At 34.0% G+C, this 21,066-nt stretch overlaps 2 protein-coding genes and 1 long non-coding RNA gene across 5 annotated transcripts in view; 1 reads left to right on the top strand and 2 right to left on the bottom strand.

Annotated features, from left to right (window-relative positions):
* LOC127839489 (collagen alpha-1(XII) chain-like) overlaps window positions 1-21,066 on the bottom strand; it is a 308,993-nt gene that overhangs the window by 28,151 nt on the left and 259,776 nt on the right. The window lies entirely within an intron of this gene.
* Window positions 1-21,066, top strand: part of LOC127839150 (ral guanine nucleotide dissociation stimulator-like 1) — a 357,707-nt gene that overhangs the window by 94,803 nt on the left and 241,838 nt on the right. The gene's annotated exons all lie outside the window — the stretch shown is intronic.
* Window positions 855-21,066, bottom strand: part of LOC127839158 (uncharacterized) — a 28,498-nt gene continuing 8,286 nt past the window's right edge. Inside the window, exons 2-4 of one of the 2 annotated variants that reach the window (XR_008030186.1) lie at window positions 20,353-20,506; window positions 14,800-14,927; window positions 855-1,003 (exon numbers count right to left, since the gene is read on the bottom strand). This is a non-coding gene — a long non-coding RNA (uncharacterized LOC127839158). Of the gene's footprint in view, window positions 1,004-14,799; window positions 14,928-20,352 lie in introns of both variants that reach the window. The other variant, XR_008030185.1, reaches the window with a different exon arrangement.

Genomic DNA, 21,066 nt, shown 5'->3' with positions numbered 1-21,066 from the left:
GATAGCTGGTCAGACCCTCAGCCTTGCTACCCGTGGTGATCCACGTTGCAATACCACGCACCTCTGCAGTCACATGCCTGTCTGAGGCCTTGTATGCTTCTATCCGAGCCTGTCGGATGTGAGGCCCATAACCCAGAACATTCATTACAGTAGAAGTCTCAGCAGAGGCTTGTTCATTTTGAAACTGAAATTAGTTTAAATTATTTCTATACAAAGTGATATACACGTGTAGCGAATATCAGGCTACTGTCACATGAGAGGCTTAGAAACATTATAAGGGCGAGCCTTGCCAACCCAATCTTTTATTGGTGCAGAGCCTGATATAAAACAAAGAGGTAGGATAGTAATCTGCGTTTCTGTTTACCATACATCCATGCCAACATTATATTAGAAATAATAATACAATATTACGACTGTTCATTCCTTTAGCGGGAATGAATTGGCAGTTTGATGACATATTACTCAATACGTCATAAAATCTCGGGCTCATCATTTGTAAAATGCGATATATTTGTTTATCTAGCGTCTTTCCTTAAAAATATATACATATTCGTATCGAAGTGTTTGTGTTGTTGCATGTGATTTGATATAACCGAACATGATCACATACCTGTTCAAGAGTAATATAACGTATGTCCAAACTGACTGATATAAACTCCTAATGTTTCATATCAGCGTAAGTGTATGTTAAAAAACGAAATGAAATCGTATGTTTCCATCTTCGTGGTTATGTATGTCCAACAAAAGAATTTGAATAAAATTAACATTATGTGAAAAAAAGTAGTCAGCAATAACATCATCATAAGTTTAAAATATGATCAACAATCATAAGTGCAATATATTTAACCATAGACTGTGTTTATATATCAATACAATTAATCATCGTTTTAATGGAAACAAACTGGACCGTCTTACTCAAGCGTGACTGCTGGACACACTTACCTGTTTAGGGAACTCGCCTGGTTCATCACATCTGATGCCTTGGTCAGCCATTGACACAGTTCTGCAGCTAGATACAAGAAACAATATTACAGATGAGTTTATATCATTATGGAATATTAATATGTCAATGGTATACTTACACTAATATAAGCAACACAAACGTAGTTTCCTTATAGTAAATCAGGAGTTATTAATTGTACAAAAACGTTCATAAAAAATCATATTAAAATATAATCATATCTGCATTCATACGATTGCAAAACGTGTGCAATACAGGAAATTTGCAGCTATAACGGCTGGTAATATTTTATTGCAAAGTGCGAGTGTGTATTAAAACGCTCGTTTCAAAACTGCGTTTGAACTTTAACAATGTATATGTATAACTACAGTAATAAACATGTACTTTTTGTAATATTTCCTGTTAAACTTAGGGAGAAACTAACGCCTTCAATAAAAACTGTAGGTTTCATTGACTGCATATGTCTTTAATGCACTTGTTTATCATTTCATGTTAAAGGTTTCTATTCAATTAATTGTTGGTAATGTTGACGAATGCACTTATTTAAACATCGTCATATGCTTAATACTACGGATTCCGGATAGTGCAATCTATAATCTCGCCCTTCTTTCATCAAGGGCGACACACGAGACACAAAGCGATACACGATATTTTGCGCGACAGTCGCGGCTATGGCGCACCAAAGGGGTCGAAACTTTAACTTCTGCTTGAGCAGAAAAAAATGCTGCTCGAGCAGCAATTAACTGGTCGAGCAGCATTTAAATGCTGCTCGAGCAGCAAAATTCCTGCTCGAGCAGCATTATGCTGCTCCAGCAACATTTATTTTTAGAATAAGCCATTGAACCCGTCAGCCAATCAAATTTGAGCTTACAAACGGACGACATTAGCTATCTCTATGGAAACGAAATAGACCGGTGTAGCGTCAATATTGTCAGATCGTGAGATCTGACGATTTTCACAGTACCCCCGTGATATTGCTCCGATCAGTCGCCGTGAAAAATGTCAGATTGATGAAAAATAATATTTAGCGCATTGTTGTTTCAATTCAACTTAATTTTGCGTTTTAACAGCTTGCAGATATTTTCGGACATCTTTCTTTCGGACGTTGAACCTAAACACATTGTTCACAACAAAGATATCAAAAACAGTAGTTCTAACACCATGCAAACATTTGAATTTTAAAACGATTTTCGTTTTAAATGTTATATATATCGATGATGTAAATGCATTACGTTGTAAAGAAATATGGTAATGCCTAATTTACAGTCCTAATTTTCAGGGCTATATCTCATTTATAGAACCATGCATAAGAACCACAACCCTTCACTTTCTTAAATAAGATTTATTGCCCTTTGTTGTTTTTGTATGATGTAACTTTTCAGGGCTTTATCTCAGAAACTATAAATACAAGATTTCAACATGAAATTTCATGGGTGTATAATTGTCAATGAGAATAAGTGCCATGCACAAGAAACATAACCCTAGTACATATGTACATGTCTGATGTTACTTTACAGGACTATATCACAGATACTATACACGATTTAAAGATGAAATTTAATGGATGTTAAGATATCAATGAGGAGAGGTGTCATGCACAAAATCTATAACCCTACACTTTCTTAAATAAGAGTTATTGCCAATTGTTTTTTTATGTTGTTGCTTTTTAATAAGTGAGATAAGGGTACAACCCTTCAAATAAACTTTTCTGTTAGTTCTGCACCCATCAATAATCAAAATTTATTTGGCGGGGGATATCAATTTAACGAATTTGCTTATTGTTAGTCTAAACGTTGAAATAGACTTAATATTTTAAGTAGCATTGAGAATATAAGACACAACAGACTCATCAGTCATCAGTATTATGTTAGCATATCTTTAGTCGGTTACTGAACTAGGGCAAATAAAGTTGAAGTTTATCAGGTGGTCTAAAAGTCCTCACCGCCTAGCAGATAAGTCTACAAAGTATTTTAAAACCGGTTCATGAACATGAAATGATAAGTCATTTATGCCATCGGAATTATTTATTTTAAGTCAATATGTTTTTGGCACAGAAGGATTTTATTAATATTTTGTTGAGTTCTCAGATTAATCGAGCCCAAAGCACTTCCTGCTACAAAAACATACTTTCGAGAAACAACACATATTGATAATATCCATTTTAATGCCGTTCGGGTCTTTACAGTGAAGTGATCGAGTTGCACAGATATGTTTGCCGCACTCCATGAATCAGAAGTCTGCGTCTCACGACTAGTCTCGATAAACTGAATCATGGGCCTGTCGCAACATTGTGGGATGCTTTTTCAGGACCAATCATTTGGCAGTCTGGAAATAAAGTAAAAGTCATTCATACTTAACTTAAAAAACAACATTTGTTTGCAATAAGAAAAGCATATATTCACTAGATTAAGTGTTCACAAAAAATACTATTTCTGAAAATTGCAAGAACGATAGTTTGACAGTGAAAAGTATTCATGTTTTATGCATCATAAATATACAATCACATTAAGACACATTCAAAAACAACTTTTCATACAAAATAATATAATGGAGCAAAGAGAATGCTTTTTTTCATTATATGACACATTCATAAATTAAAATATGAGTAATCTTCTTGTTTAACCTTTTTTCAGGGTTATTTGACAAAAGTGGGACTCTATAACACAGTTTGATCCTCAGGTTATGATATTACATATGAAATATCATGTCCTTTATAAATTAAAAGAAAATGCAAGGCTCTAAAAACCAATGCACCAACAAAAAGGTACGATGATTATATTCTACATTCTCCCATTATTTTGTTGAATAAAAGTTAATGCAGATCTTTACTAAGCAAACTAGAGCTTTGTCACAGACGTGACAAATACCCCCACGTGCCGCATTGACACAGACTACTTTGCATGCTGTCTTCACAAAACAAGAGAATCAAATTTATGGTGATTTTTAAGAATGATAATGCCATTATCATTTATGGCCATTTCGACCTTTGAACTCTTGAATTCTTTAGCATGACATGCAGTCCAAATTTATGGCCATTTTTTTACTTTTGAACTCCAAGTGTGACCTAGACCTTGGAGTTATCGACATAATTCTTTTGCATGACACATCGTCCAATGACTGTGAACAAATGTACCATGTATTTTTAAAATCTCACAATAAATGACATAGTTATGGCCCGGACAAGATCATTTATGGCCAATTTTGACCTTTGAACTCACAGTGTGACCTTGACGTTGCAGATATAGTCGTAATTCTTTTGCGCGACACACCGTCCAATAATGGTGAATAAATGTGCCAAATGATTTTAAAATCTCACAATGAACAACATAGTAATGGCCTGGACAAGCTCATTTATGGCCTTTTTTTACCTTTGAACTCAAAGTGTGACCTTAAACTTGGAGTTATCGACGTAATTCTTTTGCGCGACACACCATCCAATGATGGTGAACAAATGTGCCAAATGATTTTAAAATCTCACAATGAATGACATAGTTATTGCCCAGACAAGCTCATTTATGGCCATTTTTAATCTTTGAACTGAAAGTGTGACCTTGACCTTCGAGATATTGAAGTAATTCTTTCGCGCGACACACAGTCCCATGATGGTGAACAAATTTGCCAAATGATTTTAAAATCTCACAATAAATGATAAAGTTATGTCCCGGACAAGCATTTGACCCTTGAACTCCAAGTGTGACCTTGATCTTGGAGATATCGACATACTTTTTTCACGCAACACACCGTCCCATGATGGTGAACACATGTACCAAGTTATTTTAAAATCTAACGGTAAATGACATAGTTATGGTCCGGACAAACTTTCGGTTTAAAACACACAAAGTGACCCCGTGACCTAGTTTTTGACCCAGCATGACCCATATTCGAACTTGGCTTAAACATCATCAAGATACAACTTGTGACCAAGATTGGTGAAGATCGGATGAAATTTCGGGACAGACCAACAGACTGACCGACAGTACGACAAAGTGACTCCTATATAGAAATATAAAGCTAATTTATTACCATCAATGCAAACACTCCACAGCTGTTTCCATGGCGCTGTTTGTTGCAAGGTGGCACTTTGAACTCTGAACTGAATTTTTCCAAGCCATCTTTCACAATTTGCGCACGTTGACACATGAACTGGCTGCAACAAATATTTTGTTGGTAAAAATCAACAAAAATCATGTGCCTATATACTTAAGCGGTACTTTATCTATACCAAATTGTTTTGGTAATCAGTTTTCAAACATATATATATATGTGAATCTATTAACACATTATTTGAAACACATAAGTGTGAGAGATAGGACACAATAATAAATAAGAATGAACTAAGAAAGCAAGCTAAAATTTATATATAGCCTATCATTTTTTAAGTGTTGGTGGTCATTACAAGTTAATATTTAAGATAAAGATCCAAATATAGAAAACAAATAAGATTGACAAAGTTTTTTGAATATCTTGTTTGGTATATTGCCTGATGAATGATAACTGGAACTGGCCAAAAAAACTCCCTAAATGTGACCTTTGATCTCTTGTTAACGCATGCACTGCAGCTTCTCTACATGGAGAACATATGTGGTAAGCTATATTAAAAATGGCATATTCAATTATCGAATCACAGTTTGGATAAGCTCAGAGACACACATTAAATGCACATACACCAACTGCTACTGTGACTGCTATATCAAGCAGGTAAGACAAAAAATGAATTACAGCTTTGAACCTTACCAGAACAGATCGAACAAGGCCTTGTTGTTACCACCCAACGAGTCGTAAATGGTTACAGTCCTGGACATAACACTTGCAACCAGCAAAACCCAGTGATTGTTGCCTTTACATTGCGGCAGCATAAGTAGATCATACATATTGAAGTGCACCTACAAAATGTGGAATTATAATGTACCTTAAACAATGTATACATTACTAAACAGTGAGAAATTTGCTCAAATTACTTCAAAGAAGTATAGTGGCATGCTAGAATCAAGTACAGTTTAAGTTAACAATAAAACAAAAGATTGTCAGGCAATATGGTACTCCTGGAACAACTTTGTAGAGGTCATCATTTGCAAAGAACATGTAGAATTTATGAAGAACCACCACTTTTACATAAAAATTCATGTTATGTAAAACGAAGACTTTGGCATTCATATCTCACAGACATATCAAGTCATTACCACTGCCACCTTCATCAACATAATTATTGGACACATAGAGAACTACTACATACAAAATGTGGTAGCCCTAGATCCTAGAGTTAAGGACAAGAATATTTTTAAAGTTTTCACAAAATAAGCAAGAAAGAAGTGTATATAATGTTCAATTTTGTGACCCGCGGGTCAGGGTCAAATTTGACCCAAAGGGCATAATTTGAACAAACTTGGTAGAGGACTATAAGGTGTCACTACATACCAAATTTGGTAGCCCTAGGCCCAATGGTTATGGACAAAAAGATTTGTAAAGTTTTCACAAAATAGACCCTATATAAGCATATGTTAAATTTTGTGACCCTCGGGGCAGTTTCAAATTTGACCCCAGGGGCATAATTTGAACAAATTTGGTAGAGGACTATTAGATGTCTCTTCATACCAAATTTGATAGCCCTATGCCCAATGGTTATGGATGAGAAGATTTTGAAAGATTTCACAAAATAGGCCTTATATAAGCATATGTTCAATTTTGTAACACCAGAGCAGGGTCAAATTTGACCCCAGGCGCATAATTTGAACAAATTTGAAATAGGTTCATCCAAGGAACATTACTGAGAAATTTCATCAGAATTGGACCAGTAGTTTAGGAGAAGAAGATGTTTAAAGGAAAAGTTAATGCACGGACGGATGCACGCAGGCACGGACGGACGCACGCATGGCGGACACAGGACCATGACATAAGCCCCACTGGCCTTTGGCCAGTGGAGCTAAAAATCAATTAAGGAAGGGAGGGAGCACCCCTCCCTAACCCAACCATAAAGGCCCCTGGGCATCTGAAATATGATCACAAGCACTAATAATCATATTATAATGCTAAAACCCTGTCACCACTGTCGATAAATTGGAAATTGTTATGATTGTGAGATATAATGTAAACATTTGCATACAGATCAATATTTTTTCTTCAAGCCAAACACAAAATAACAATGCAAAATTAAAGTTTTAAAGGTTTTCAATGGGTACAAATAGGGTATTTATCTGGACATTGGAAAAGTTGAAATACATGAAAATATCATCAAACAACTTAAATGTATTTCATTGTTAAATATGTTTTTCTTGATTTTTCTCCAAACTTTACACAAATATAGATGATTTCAAAAATAACTAGAAATCTCCCGGCAGAGGCCGACGTGTATCCCCACGCCGCATGTTTGACCCAGGGGTGCCCCAGGGTTGGTAATGGGGCTATGCATAGTTGAGATTGAACGTATTGTCATAAGAGAAGTTCGGTATCAATTATATGTGAATCGGTGTAGAAATGAAGAAATTATAGTAAAAGGCAATTTTGGGTGGGCGTGGCCTATGTGGGCGGGGTGCCCCAGGGTTGGTAATGGGGCCATGCATAGTTGAGATTAACCATAATGTCATAAGAGAGGTTCAGTATCAATTTGAAGTGAATCTGTGTAGAAATGAAGAAATTATAGTAAAAGGCAATTTTGGGTGAGCGTGGTCTATGTGGGCGTGGCCAATGTGAGCGGGGCACCTCAGGGTTGGTAATGTGGCCATGCATAGTTGAGATTATCCGTATTGCCATAAGAGAGGTTCAGTATCAATTTGAAGACATTCGGTGTAGTTTCCGGTGCACTCAAAATGTGCAGCTCGATGAGATACACATGCATGCCAAATATCAAGTTGCTATCTTGAATATTGCAAAAGTTATGACCAAGGTTAAAGTTTTGGGACACACACACACACACACACACATACAATGACAGACAGGCCAAAAACAATATACCCCCGATCTTTCTATCCGGGGGCATAAAAATGAGTAAAAATCTCTGACCCGGCCCCACCTCAACCCACATAACTTTTGATCCAGGGATCAGATCAAAATTCCAAATAGTGCAGGGTCGCACATATGCTCATAGCTACCATGTGTGTACGTTTCAAGGTTCTAGTGCTTATAGTGTAGGAGGAGAAAGTGGCCAGGACGGACGGACAGATGGACGGACGGAAGACAGAGATAACCATAAAATCCCCGCTTTTTCTCTGAAAAGCGTGCGGATAATGAAGCCTAAATGAAAATTTTTCTCAAATTTTAGATGTTAAGTTATGGCAACAGCTTTGTTTGTATTGCATAGGGAAAGGGTTCAAGTTTTATAAATGAGTAGGGCCGTTCTGTCAGATGTAACCACTTTTTCACCACAAAAGATGTTAACCAAATGTTTTTTGTTTTTTTTTATAAATGTACATGTCTTTTGCACGTAATAAAATCCCATTTAAACATGTTATCAATATTTTGTGTGTTTTGTCAACATGCAGTATGTTCTTAAGCAAAATTTAAATACAAAATCAGAAGTGTTCTAAAAAAAATTATGGAAAAAATTGAAATGTTCATGTTTTTTAACACACATTTTTCAAAACTATACTCCTAAAAGTTTTTTTCCTGGCCTCAAAGCAGTGTATCTTAAAGTAAAAACTCAGATTTATCAAAATATAGGATGGCCTTCAAATATATGTGAAGTTTCTTTTTTATTATATAAGAAAATCTGCAAAAACTAGCTTTTGCCAAAACTGTATACAATTTTCAAACATTTGTACACTTAATTGGGACACTAACATGACTTTTGTATACAAGTAAAATAAGAAAACCATTCAACATATATAAATACTTTTTAAATTTTTATTACATTTGACTATACTAATTAATGTTTCCCCCAAATAATGTTCTGTGCTAGAAGGTCCGTTTGATGATTTAAGGTTGATGTTTAGAGATTTAAGGTTATTTGTACTTGACAACTTTAGTTTTCATTTATTCTACGAAATACCCAAACAGTCAGTAATATAGAATACAAATTAAATTGGCATAAAATATTCTGATAAAATTATAAGATAAGTTTCAGGGAACTTGAATTGTTTGCTGAAAGGATCTAGCATGATTTTAGGCCAAATCTGTACACTAGGGACATTTTCAAAATGGATGAAAATCTGAAGAAAAATAGCATAACTTTTATATGTATTTCATTTGAGGTATTTTTGTGGCCCTTAGTATGTTTATAACCGATGGGATATCAGAGGCATAAGGAATCTCCATAATTATGCAGTGTGTCATAGATCTGTATTTCCCATAAAAAAACACATATTTCACAAATTGCAGATACATTTGACCTGGTTTTCAATATATTTCACATAGTTGTATATATTTGACTTTGGTTTCATAATTTATCTTGTTCTATATAATAAAGATCTATTTGACATTGCTCTCTATATGCTGGAGATCTATATGCTGGGCATTGTTCTCTATACAAATGGATAGCATACCTTGTTCTCTAAATACCAAATGATGTTCTCTACATATTAAACATTGTTCTCTATGGCATTGACCTTGATCTTTAAATATAAGACATGATGCCTCTTCTATATGTTGGAATTTGATATCTATATATAAGACATTGCTCTCTATACTTGAAGTTGATCTAATATTGTGTTCTCTATATATTGGACGCTTTTCTATAAATATTGAACATGGCTCTGTATACAAAATACATGTTTATATTTTTTTTATAATATTTGACCTCGTTTTCTATAAAAATATGTGTCTTGTTCTGATAAAACTGGGCTAAATTCATGTGCGTAAAGTGTCGTCCCAGATTAGCCTGTGCAGTCCGCACCGGCTTATCAGGGACGACACTTTCTGCTTAAACTTGATTTTTGGTAAGAAGGGACTTCCTTCAAACTAAAAATACCATAAAAGCGGAAAGTCTCGTCCCTGATATGCCTGTGCAGTCTGCACAGGCTAATCAGGGACAAGACTTTCCGCACATGAATTAAGCCCAGTTTTCTCAGAACAAGACACATATAATTCACTGTTCTATATTTAGACCTTGGTCTCTATATATTAAACATTATATTCTCTATATATTGGACCTTGTTCTTTATAAATTAGACCTTGTTCTTTTTATACTTTATACATTAAACACGATGTCCTCTTGCTTGACCTTCCTCTGTAATACAATATATCCTCTATATATTTTGGTAATGTGTCATTAAAAATGAATAAAATAATAATAAGTGCTGTACCGTTGTTTATCGAAGGTTTTAACATGGTTTTTAGTTTAGATGTGTAGGAATTGTACCACAAGGATGACAGTCTGCATTGTTTAATTATAAGTGTCTGAAAGACTTTGTCATCCATCATATTTGACATTTGACCATGTTCAACTTTTATTTTGGCTTTTTTTTCAGTTGCTTTTGAATGCTTTATTAAATCGAAATTTAATCATTAATTCTGCTATAATGTATGTTTGTTTTCACTTTCTGGAGGTTTATAAGAAAAACATTCATTTTATGTCCCAAGTGTACATGTACAACATTTAATAACCAACTTCAGGCTAACATTGAAGATTATTGGAGAAACATTTTGATTAAAATTGACATTAATTTGAGAAGAGGAAATGTATTTTTGTAATAATGTTATGGTAAAGTCAAATATACTTCCCACACATTATCATTTATATGCTTATATTTTTCTTCTGAAGACAAAATATAGAGACATACCCATATAATAAGAGTAGTTCACCCCCAGAGTGAAGAAACCACCTTTTTCTCTTGGAGATTACACCCTTCTGTGTACTTCTTTCCAGAAAATTAGTGCCTTTGTTTATTTTTTAAAAGCTATAACCTGTCCATCAAACATGATACAAATTTCGTACACTTGGGACAATACGATATTTGTCTTGCAAAAAAAGTTCACAAGGTTTTGGCATCAAATTTTCAGTACATCTAGTGATAAGCATTAATGGTTTGAAGAAAATGATGTAAAACCTTGAAAATTCTATCTTATGAAAAATTTAAAATAACTTTTTTGCAAAATGTACACTTGGGACAGGGACAAATTCTGACCACATTTAGTATTCAGCTGTTCAAAATTTACATGAACAAATAATTGTATAAATACCTGTACAAATGTGTAGAAAAAACATGTGACATGTTAAAGGACACTTTTTGCCTATAAATATTGAAGAACTTTATGACGCCACCTCTTAATATACGTGAAGAGAGTTGAAAATTGTGGCACAAAATTTACAAGAACATCATTGCTTTGAACACTTGCTACAAGAGATATCAACCTAAGTTATAAGAAGCATTGTTTTATTTTTCTTAAAGCATATGCATTTTTTTATTCATTAAATGATGACAATACCTAATATTTCTGAAAGTTTTATTGAAGTATAGAATTGAAAATTGCCTTTAACATAAAATGTCACGCAAAACCAGTACACTTGGGGCAATTTTAAGGATATTTTTCAATATATTTTGTTAATGAAGCAAGTTATTGAGAAGAATTTTCACATTTAAGTTAATCACATGGAAACACTTCTGTAAGATAGAAAAAGAACTCAAACATGCTTAATGGTAAGAAAATAAATGCATTTTTTATTTAGGCTTCATTATTTTTTAAATCACCCATATATGATGCGGCATTTGTCTTTACGGAATATAAAAAAAATCAATCATTTTTACCCAGAAGTTGGCGCTGTAATAAATTTGCTATTCTGTGTGTTCCTTTACCAAGCTTGATTAGGAATTTTTGAAAACGAGCCATGGAGATTTTCTTTTACCATTAAAAATAATAGTTCACGGATTCAAACCATAATTCCTGATTAATATGTTGCTACAGTGGATTCCTGTTCTTAGCATACCATGTCAGCAAAAAATATGCTAATAACAGGAATATGCTATTAACAGGAACACACATTTTAGCATAAATATAGCAACTGGGGGCATACAATAAGTCAAATCTGTTAATAATTGATCGTCAAAGTGAAATTTAAATTCAACATTGTATATGATTGATGTTTAAGATAACTATTTATCAAATGGAATTGTATTCTAAGGTGTTTGCGTTTGCATTTGAGCATATTTTTGCAGATTTAAAGCATATTTTCTTGGCATTCTGAGAATGTTATATGCTATAAAGACTTTAAGTGAATTCTGAATATTGGGGTTAAAAATTAAGCTATTAATAGAAGAAAAATACATTAACATTTAAGAATTAATCTGTGATATTCTATATGCTAATAACAGAAATATGCTATTATCAGGTATGCTAATAAGTGGAATCCTGAAATTATTCTTCAGTCTGACAGAATTGTGTAGCCTGTCAGACCAAACATCTGACAGATTATTTCACATTTTGCGGTGTCTGACTTGGCTTCTCACTTTTGAGTCCATGATGCAAAATGTTTTAGATTCAACACTAGTTTCCTCAACCTCACGACACCAGAGCTACTGTGATGCAAATATACTTAAGTGGTATAAAGAGATATTTTTTCCCCTGCAAATTGCGTTTAGTTCCTCACTTCTGGTTAAAAACAAACCTGTTACCCTCCGATTGACTGTCAATTTAAACAGCAAACTCCAATACATATTCCTGTTTGTTTTCTTGTATGAAAATGTCCACAACATATGGGCGTAGTTATATGGGGACTGAATATTCAAATACATGTAGGTTAAGAAGTACAGTAAATGACATGACAAAATGCTGTTAGGACATATCATCATCCTTAATTCTAAACCAGCTATACATGACATTATTCTTAAGAGGGGCATTTCAGAATAAAGATAAAAAGATACAAACGATTCGCAATGGAAAAATTATTTCCTGCAAATATTTTTTATCGAAATTATTTCCGTCAAGACATGTTGTACAATAGCATGCCATGGTTAAAATGAGTGTGTAATACAATGCCTAAACTCTTTCTGCAAAGTTTGGGAAGTCTGCTTTAGGGACATTTAAATGGAAGAACAGATGAAAGGTAACTCATTATAGTGCCACCAATGTAATAATTATGCAATTTTTTCGCAGTTCAGAGCTGAAAATAACATCCCAGAACTTAATTATGCACTGCCAAGTTATTCAATAAATAGTAAATTGTAAACATTTCAATTATGAAAAATTAAACAACTTGTAATTCAGACACAACTCACATTTTACCTGTTGTTAGCTTTGAACAAGCTTATTGGCCTCGGTGAAAAATAATTTACATTGAAATTGAGAAAAGTCCTCGAGAACTCAGTGCCCCAGATAATTATTTGGGAAATAGGGTTTTCAACCATTGATTTTGAAAAATGGGGTGATTCCATTCTTCATATAGAGTAAAATGAGTAATAAAAATGCATACCTTAAAATAACTGTAAACTATCATCATAAATTTTAATAAACTGATGTTTCTTAATATCTTTAATCCTTGAAACTGTCCATGATATAAACTTTAAAAAATGTTGACAATTTCTAACCAATGACATGCCTTTTTATACTTTTGACAGGTTTGTTAAGTCACAGACTTTCCATCATGTTTTTTGGATGTCAACTCAACTGCTGTATACACAGTTTCTAACAAAATCGATAACACGAATGATTCGGCACTTATTGGCTCTTGCTTTCTTGATTCGAAAAAGTTTGCGATCGGCTGATATTTTGGCGCAACAATCTCGGACGTCTTTCGACCTCTCTCTGCTATTTTTATTTTGCATCGTAATAGAAACTGAAAGTACAGACCCTTTACAAAAACATGCACAATGAGCGACAAATTAGGTCAGATTGAAAACGCAAAGCGTTTGAATAACTATGACCGTTTGCTGAGCTTGCTGAATGTAAGCGTCACCGCGTTACGATAATAATTCCAAAGAGAAAATACCTAAAATGAGCAAAGCATTTTTAATCGAAGTTTTGTATCGTTAATTTGACGAATTTGCGTAAAAGTCAAATTGGTTGCGTTTTCAATACTCATGATATTGTATTTCTTTGCATTTTTAAACATTTTAATAGGGTGAAAGACGCAGATACACAGCTTATCTGGGGCACTGAGAACTGGTTAACAGACATGATATTTTGCCTTTTTGGATAATTGTAAAAGTTAGAACAGCAGATATACATGTATGGGGAGAACGAGAAACGTAAACAATGTTAACCAGAAAGGCACAATAACAGGCAATCGGCACCTGTGTCGGAAGCAATTATTAATAATCATTAAGAAAGTAAATCGATAGAAACAGAGAACCTACACTTGCGCACCCTTTGAGCCATTCTTAATCTTATCAGTCATAGTCGTGATTTTCGCAAAAGTTTTAACAGCCGTTAGACATTTATGATCGATTTTCTTATTAAGCGAATGGCAACAATTTTTTTATCAACTAGTTTGCAGCCAAAACATAAAGCACTTACCGCGTGTCAATGTTAAACTTTAAACAGGTCGTCACATAAACTTGCAGAAGATGTGAAAAAGGTACCATCATGGCGGCAGCCATTTTTTCCAAACAAACCAGTTTCGCACCAAACGGCAAATATAACAAGAGTTCTGATTGGCTAATGCCATAATCTAAAAATAAATGCTGGTCGAGCAGGATTTTTCTGCTCGAGCAGAAAAATGCTGGTCGAGCAGTAAATTTGCTACTCGAGCAGCATTTTTTTCTGCTCGAGCAGAAGTTAAAGTTTCGACCCCTTTGGTATCCCATACGCGGCGACGAACTATATATTTAACATGATATATCGCCTTTTGGGCAACCTACACATTGTCGTGCAATAAATCGTGTATCGTGTGTAGCCCTTGAGGAAGGAAGGGCGAGATTATAGATCGCACTATCGGGATTCCGTAAAATAAACTGAAAGGAAATAATATATACCGCCTCCTGGGCCTGGCGATTAGAGTTTGTTTTTGAGCCGTTTCGGCATGACTTTAACTGATCAGGCCGGTAGTTTACCTAGCAGCTTTTTACAATGCCTTCTTGCAGACGTCCATGAATATAGGATACTGAAAGTTAAAAATCATCTTCATAGACGATAAATAAAAACACAATAAAACTGTACCAGCAGGAGAGAAACTTAACAGAAAGACAGACTCTTTTATCAATTGCCAAAAAATAAATTAACCCAACAAACTGATTATTTGAAATTCGTTTTAACCGGGGATGAATGTCACAATTTACACATGATCTTACCCCAAAGGTATAATGTCTTTAAAATCAATAAGAAAAAAAGTTGAATATATGACAATATGCTGTGTTAAAATTTTCTTATTGTGTGATGACGTATTGCTGGTAACCTTCCAGAAAAGTTTGCGGAAAAGCACACGTTTCTAGTCACTACCAATTCGCAAAAAGGTTCGTGTATTTATACGGGATGATGTCATAAAATTGGACTGTATCTGTGAAAGTGATAAGACCCCTGAAGAAACATAGACGCGTGCGTGCACAGCTGACTGAAAGAAGATCCTTCTCGTGACAATCAGGAACTGTGCGAAAGCGCGAAAAGAATATTTAGATATTAAAACACTGGTACAGTCTCCTTGTTTGTGTACATGTAAGTACACCCGAACGGCTGACATTTATTGCTTAGCTTTATATGATAATTACTCTAAACCTCAGAAGGAACCCATTAGCAGCAATCGCAACGGGTTGATAACACCTATTTTCCTCTTTAAGTTAGTGTGTCGGTTAGACAAAAAGGAAAGGGGCGTGACGAACGCAAGGACTCGGATAATAATGGTATTAGATTGGTAAAATTATTATAGTAGAACTGGTTTTAAAATAGGTCAAGCAATATCAAGTTGATATGAAATACAGATTGCTAAATACAACAATATATGCCTATTGTATAAACAAAGATAACTCGTATGAAGCGGATAACCTTGAAACAACTATTAGGTTTGGTTATCTTTTACGAATAGCGATTACACAAACACTTAAAACCGAACATGTTGTAGTTAGACAATGTTTTGGATCTTGTATATATAGGTTAATGTACTGTTATATAGGTTACTGTTGTTTACAGTCAGAACATTCCATATATATGCTGCTATTGATGATGATGATAGTTATGCTCAGGTTGATGATAAAGATGATGACGACGACGACGCTGATGATGATTATGATAACAATGGCTACATTGGTAAAACATAACATTAGATTTTGCTCTTAAGCTTTCCAAGTTCATATACCATGCTGAAAAAAACCCAAACGTAAGTAGCTCAATATTCAACGATTATGTACCCGGGGTACATTGTAGTATACTTCTGAAGAGTAGCCGGGGTACGTTTAAATAGTACCTGAGTCGAGTCGACAACGAAAAATAAGCCTTTATAAATAAAGCTGGTGAAAATCAACGCAGATAATCTTGCATTTATGTAAATGTCGTTTAAATGTCTATTGAGCTATATTAATTCTGAATTCGTACTGTTCGTATTCGGCGATTAATCAAAAGACCCAAATCTGGTCGCTACTAAAAAGACATAGGAAGATATATTTCCAACAGTGTTTGCATTATTTGACCATTTTTCACCATGAATATTTTCTCTCTGAAAAGCAACTTAATAATTGCTAAGTGCTTTAATTATTTTGCTCGGATGAATGCGAAGTTTTCATTCTTTCTTGACAATTATTATAAACTATTTGATACTTATTATTTTTAACAAATATTGTTATGTTTGATTATTCAACATGCATATCTTCAAATAAATACTATATTGTACAAAGTTCTTTGTTACACAATGGGGCCGTTTTGACCAACTTAAAAACTGTCTTTGGGGCCGTTTTGACCAAAGTGGTGCCGTTTTGACTATTTTTGACTAGGGGCCGTTTTGACTGGGGCCGTTTTGACTGTAAACCGTGTACACATATGCACTGACCTTGACAGTGTTTCGTTTTAAAGTGTGTGTTTATTCCATACATTTTACTGTTCAAATAGTTGACTTATAGTTATCATTGTGACTTACATACTTCAAAATGCTTTTTTGTTGTTGTTAAATCGTTCATAAAGTTTGATGAATTTCCTTAGCAAAGAACTATTTTGTTGTGTACATGCAGCGCTTTTCAGTGGCGGTTCTACGGTCATGTTTTAAAGGCACTGTACCAAGTTTGAGATGTTTAATAACTGCGTATTACTATAATTAAGATGAAATCAAGTGGAAACAGGATAAATAGAATACATGGTAGGTGCCGGGATGGAGAAAGTTTATCCGGTTCGGCACGAAAATGAAAATAGGGCTAGCTTTATTTTCATTTTCTAAGCCTCACCGGATAAACTTTCTCCATCCCGGCACCAACCATGTATTCTCTATACGTCTGATAAAGAACTAACATGCAATTTGGTAAAGCCTACAAGGACACTTTTAATGTCACGCTTAAATTAAAACAAACTATTTCTGCCAATACTTTATAATTGCAAAACTATAACAATACTGAAAAGTTTCATAATTTTACTACTATTCAAAAGAAATGCAAGTAGACAATATTACAAATTAACTACAGCATGTCGATTTTAATTCTATCACTAATTTTTTATTACTCTAGTTTACGCATGCAATTGATAATTAAAATTTTATAATTAGATGTATCATTATTTTTATTGAAGCTTTTCTGCAGATAATTATACGGCTAATGCATAGAGCTCTTTGTTGTGTCGAATTGTCTGTCGTTCAGTCTTCGGACAATCTTAATTACTTTGATGCTAATGATGCGTTCTTTTAAAATGTAAATAAGTGTGTTAATGCATTCTTTTGGCACTTAATATTATATTTTTTAAATATTATTAAGGTGTTGTTTTTTTAGTTTCTTCTCGATTTATTGACTAAACAAGTCTTGTTATCCATATGCTTTGCATTAGCTGTAAGCAATGCTTTTGACTACCAGTGCATTGCGCATGCGCGAAAATCAGGAATCAAAACAATAACAATGAACTGGTCTATTGAACCTTAAGGCCAATGAATGAAATCTCTCGGTAAAGAAAACATATTGCATAACTATTAAAACCGTAAACTGAAAATTATTATTACAAAAATTAACTTCGCTACAAACGTTTCATAAAAACCAACAGAAAATTCTCATGTTTAAAATTAATACAATATTCTCAATGACTGGAATAACACCGAACTGACATACAGAACGTGTTACGTACTGTTTACATTTGATACCAAAGGAACTTTTTTTGTACACATACGCACACGTAACAAATAGTGCGCCATAAATATTAAAATAAATTAATAAAATAAGTTAATATAATAGACTTACTTAGTAAGTCCAATCGCACATTTTAAGGTAACACATTCACATTAACACATCCACACACAAAACATCTACAAAGAACAGTTACGGGAATTACTGGCGACGAAATTTATATTTAAAAGTACACATGTCACGTGGTGTGTACCAAACGTCACATAAACACAGCACTGAAACACGCATATTTCTCTTACTAGAATGTGCAGTGTTGATACACAAATCCGCGCGAGCTGTACTGTATATTCTAGCATATAATGTCATGGATGCCTTTCAAGTGCAGCAGAAGGTCAATATGCACAGCAGCTCTCATTTAGAGGTTCAAGGGAATACACAATTTTATATTTTGGGCACAAAATAAGTACTTTTGACTAATTTTATGGTGGCAATCTGATCAAAATGGGAGTTCCTAACCGAGCCAATGATGAAACAAATGCCTTTTTTTGGGGGGGGGGGGGGGTTAGACTGGATGGCAAGGTTAAAATGAACAAGATACATATATGTAGGCAAGCATTATAAGCTTAGAAATGAGGTTCCATGTAGTATCAGGGGCAGAAAGGCAGCAAAGAGCAATTCAGGCTTCTTCTTCTAGGGACACAGCTTCCCGCATAATTCTCAACACAACAAATATTGATCCATGTCACCTTTGTATACAAAGACAAGTTAATAAGGTCAAAACTTCCCTTAAATCACTGAATGAGACAAGCATGTACCAAATAGAAAACATAAATGGTTGCTGAAAGTGACACATTTTAGCAAAAAGATCCCTCTAAGGCCACAATTAAAATATTGTTGGTTTGCCCTTTACCGACCCTAGATTTTACAGGTGGGTAGGTAGGTAGGAAAATTATTTTATTTTATTTTAGAAATTATATTTTTAATACACTAATAGTCTATGAATATTTATAACACTGGTATTAAAGCACAGTTGCAGTGAAAGAAGTCCTATGTAGCTTAACCATATCTTGTTTGCTGTTTTCTTGCATATATTAATATCAAATGCATGCTTGTGTGTTATTACATCAAATATGTGTTCAATAAATGATGTTAATTGCCCTGAATGTAAATAAAATATCTACAATAAGGAAAACATCAATACCACTTATTGTAACAAGATATTTATAAATTATGATATGCCAATGTAATTGTATCAACTATCATGCATGGGTTTTGGTTACTTCGGTTTGCAGTAAGTATAAAACTATTTAAAATCAGTTTTCACTTGAATGAATGAATGAACAGTAAAGCAAACCGTTTAAGAAGCTATAGAACTAATTTGACTGACTGTGACAACCAAATTTAAACAAAATAAATCGTTTCAATTTTTCATATAAGTTCTAACTTCAGGTTAAAAGCGAACATAGATTAACATGTGCAAATATGTACTTCATTTGAAAACTGTTATCCATTTCAAACAGAAATCTTCCGTTAAATAATAATAAAAACAAAATCTTCAAAGCACAAGAGATGCTGTGCTTTTAATTTGTTTAGATCGTATTCACAATTGAACAGAAGTTTACATGTTGACCTTCATTGAAGATTAACACTTTCCGCCATTTTCATGATTTTGATTGTTTTGACAGAAAGCGAAAATCTCTTCTATTTCCTGTGCAAAACAATTTTAAAAACTCGTAAATTAATTTCTTTTTACTGAAAATAGTTATAAAATTTATGTTTAAACCATATGTGATATGAAACCATGCATGACATGTCTTTAAAAACATAATGATTTTGAAATCGGAACCACATGTACTTTATTGTTTTAAACAAAATGGCGGACTAAGTTGACAGTTTATAGACGCTTGCATAATTGCGCAACTCCTATTATTCCAAAATATTGACTACAGTATATGTCATTCACAGCTGTTGATAATGACTCTTAACACTTCCCATATACATTTGGTTTAAAATCATATCTCGCAATATTGAACGCTTAATTGCAACAACCAGTTTTGAAAAAAAGTCGCACATAAATCAACCTTTACAACAATAATTGTTGTGCAGACACCTTTTTTAAACAGAAGATTACTCCACAATGTCGGATATTCACGTAAAAACAGTCATTTAATGAGCGAACGCATGCAATACATCATTAAGTCAATATATAATTAAGAGCGGTGTATGCACATATTCGTTATTGAACATAGTCCTCTTAATTAAGCACAATATATTTAAAGAACATACTTTTTTCTCGTCGATGATAGAAGCTTGTCACCGTTCGCCAACCAATTTCACTCCTCTGCACTTAACCTACTGCAAGATGGCTAAACTTGTCGAACGTTTCCATTCGCACGTACACCACTTTGACGGTTGGGATTGGTGGAATGTTTAAGACTTCCTAGTCAAAGATTATAGTAACAAGTGGGTTGTAAGCGAAATAAACAATACAGCCTTGTGCGTTCCGGCCGTTGTACCATTTACGCCCTTAGTCTTAGTTGAAATGACAAGTGATACTTAAAACAAAACTGCGATTGCTATAAAGCGGCCCGTACATGTGTAGAAACCGCGCTCTATGAAACGGTTTTATTGAATGTGCGTGAAGTGTCGTCCCAGATTAGCTTGTGCGGTATCCTTCGTGTGTTTTTAAATGCCTGTAATTTAGTATGTGTTTGAATAGATTTTAACAGAATTAATTTGTGATTACAGGTTTTCATGTTATAATGTTAAACAAAAATGTGCACATTTATCATAATTTTTATTCTATTTGTCTTTATTTTAAAATATGTGTTTAAAAGCGGGTGCTATTTAGTGTACATTGGCTTTTTGCACAAAATGAAATTGATATCTACCTATGGGTTTGTGTGGGTTTGTGTTCGAGAGTGCAGTAATTTTCATGGAATGAATACTGGGTATAAGGATAATTAATAGAATGTAAAAAACTTAAAAAGTCGATCCAAA

Source organism: Dreissena polymorpha, chromosome 7 (assembly GCF_020536995.1).
Source record: "Dreissena polymorpha isolate Duluth1 chromosome 7, UMN_Dpol_1.0, whole genome shotgun sequence".
Lineage (NCBI taxonomy): Eukaryota > Metazoa > Mollusca > Bivalvia > Myida > Dreissenidae > Dreissena > Dreissena polymorpha.
This window is presented reverse-complemented; position numbering and strand designations above follow the sequence as displayed.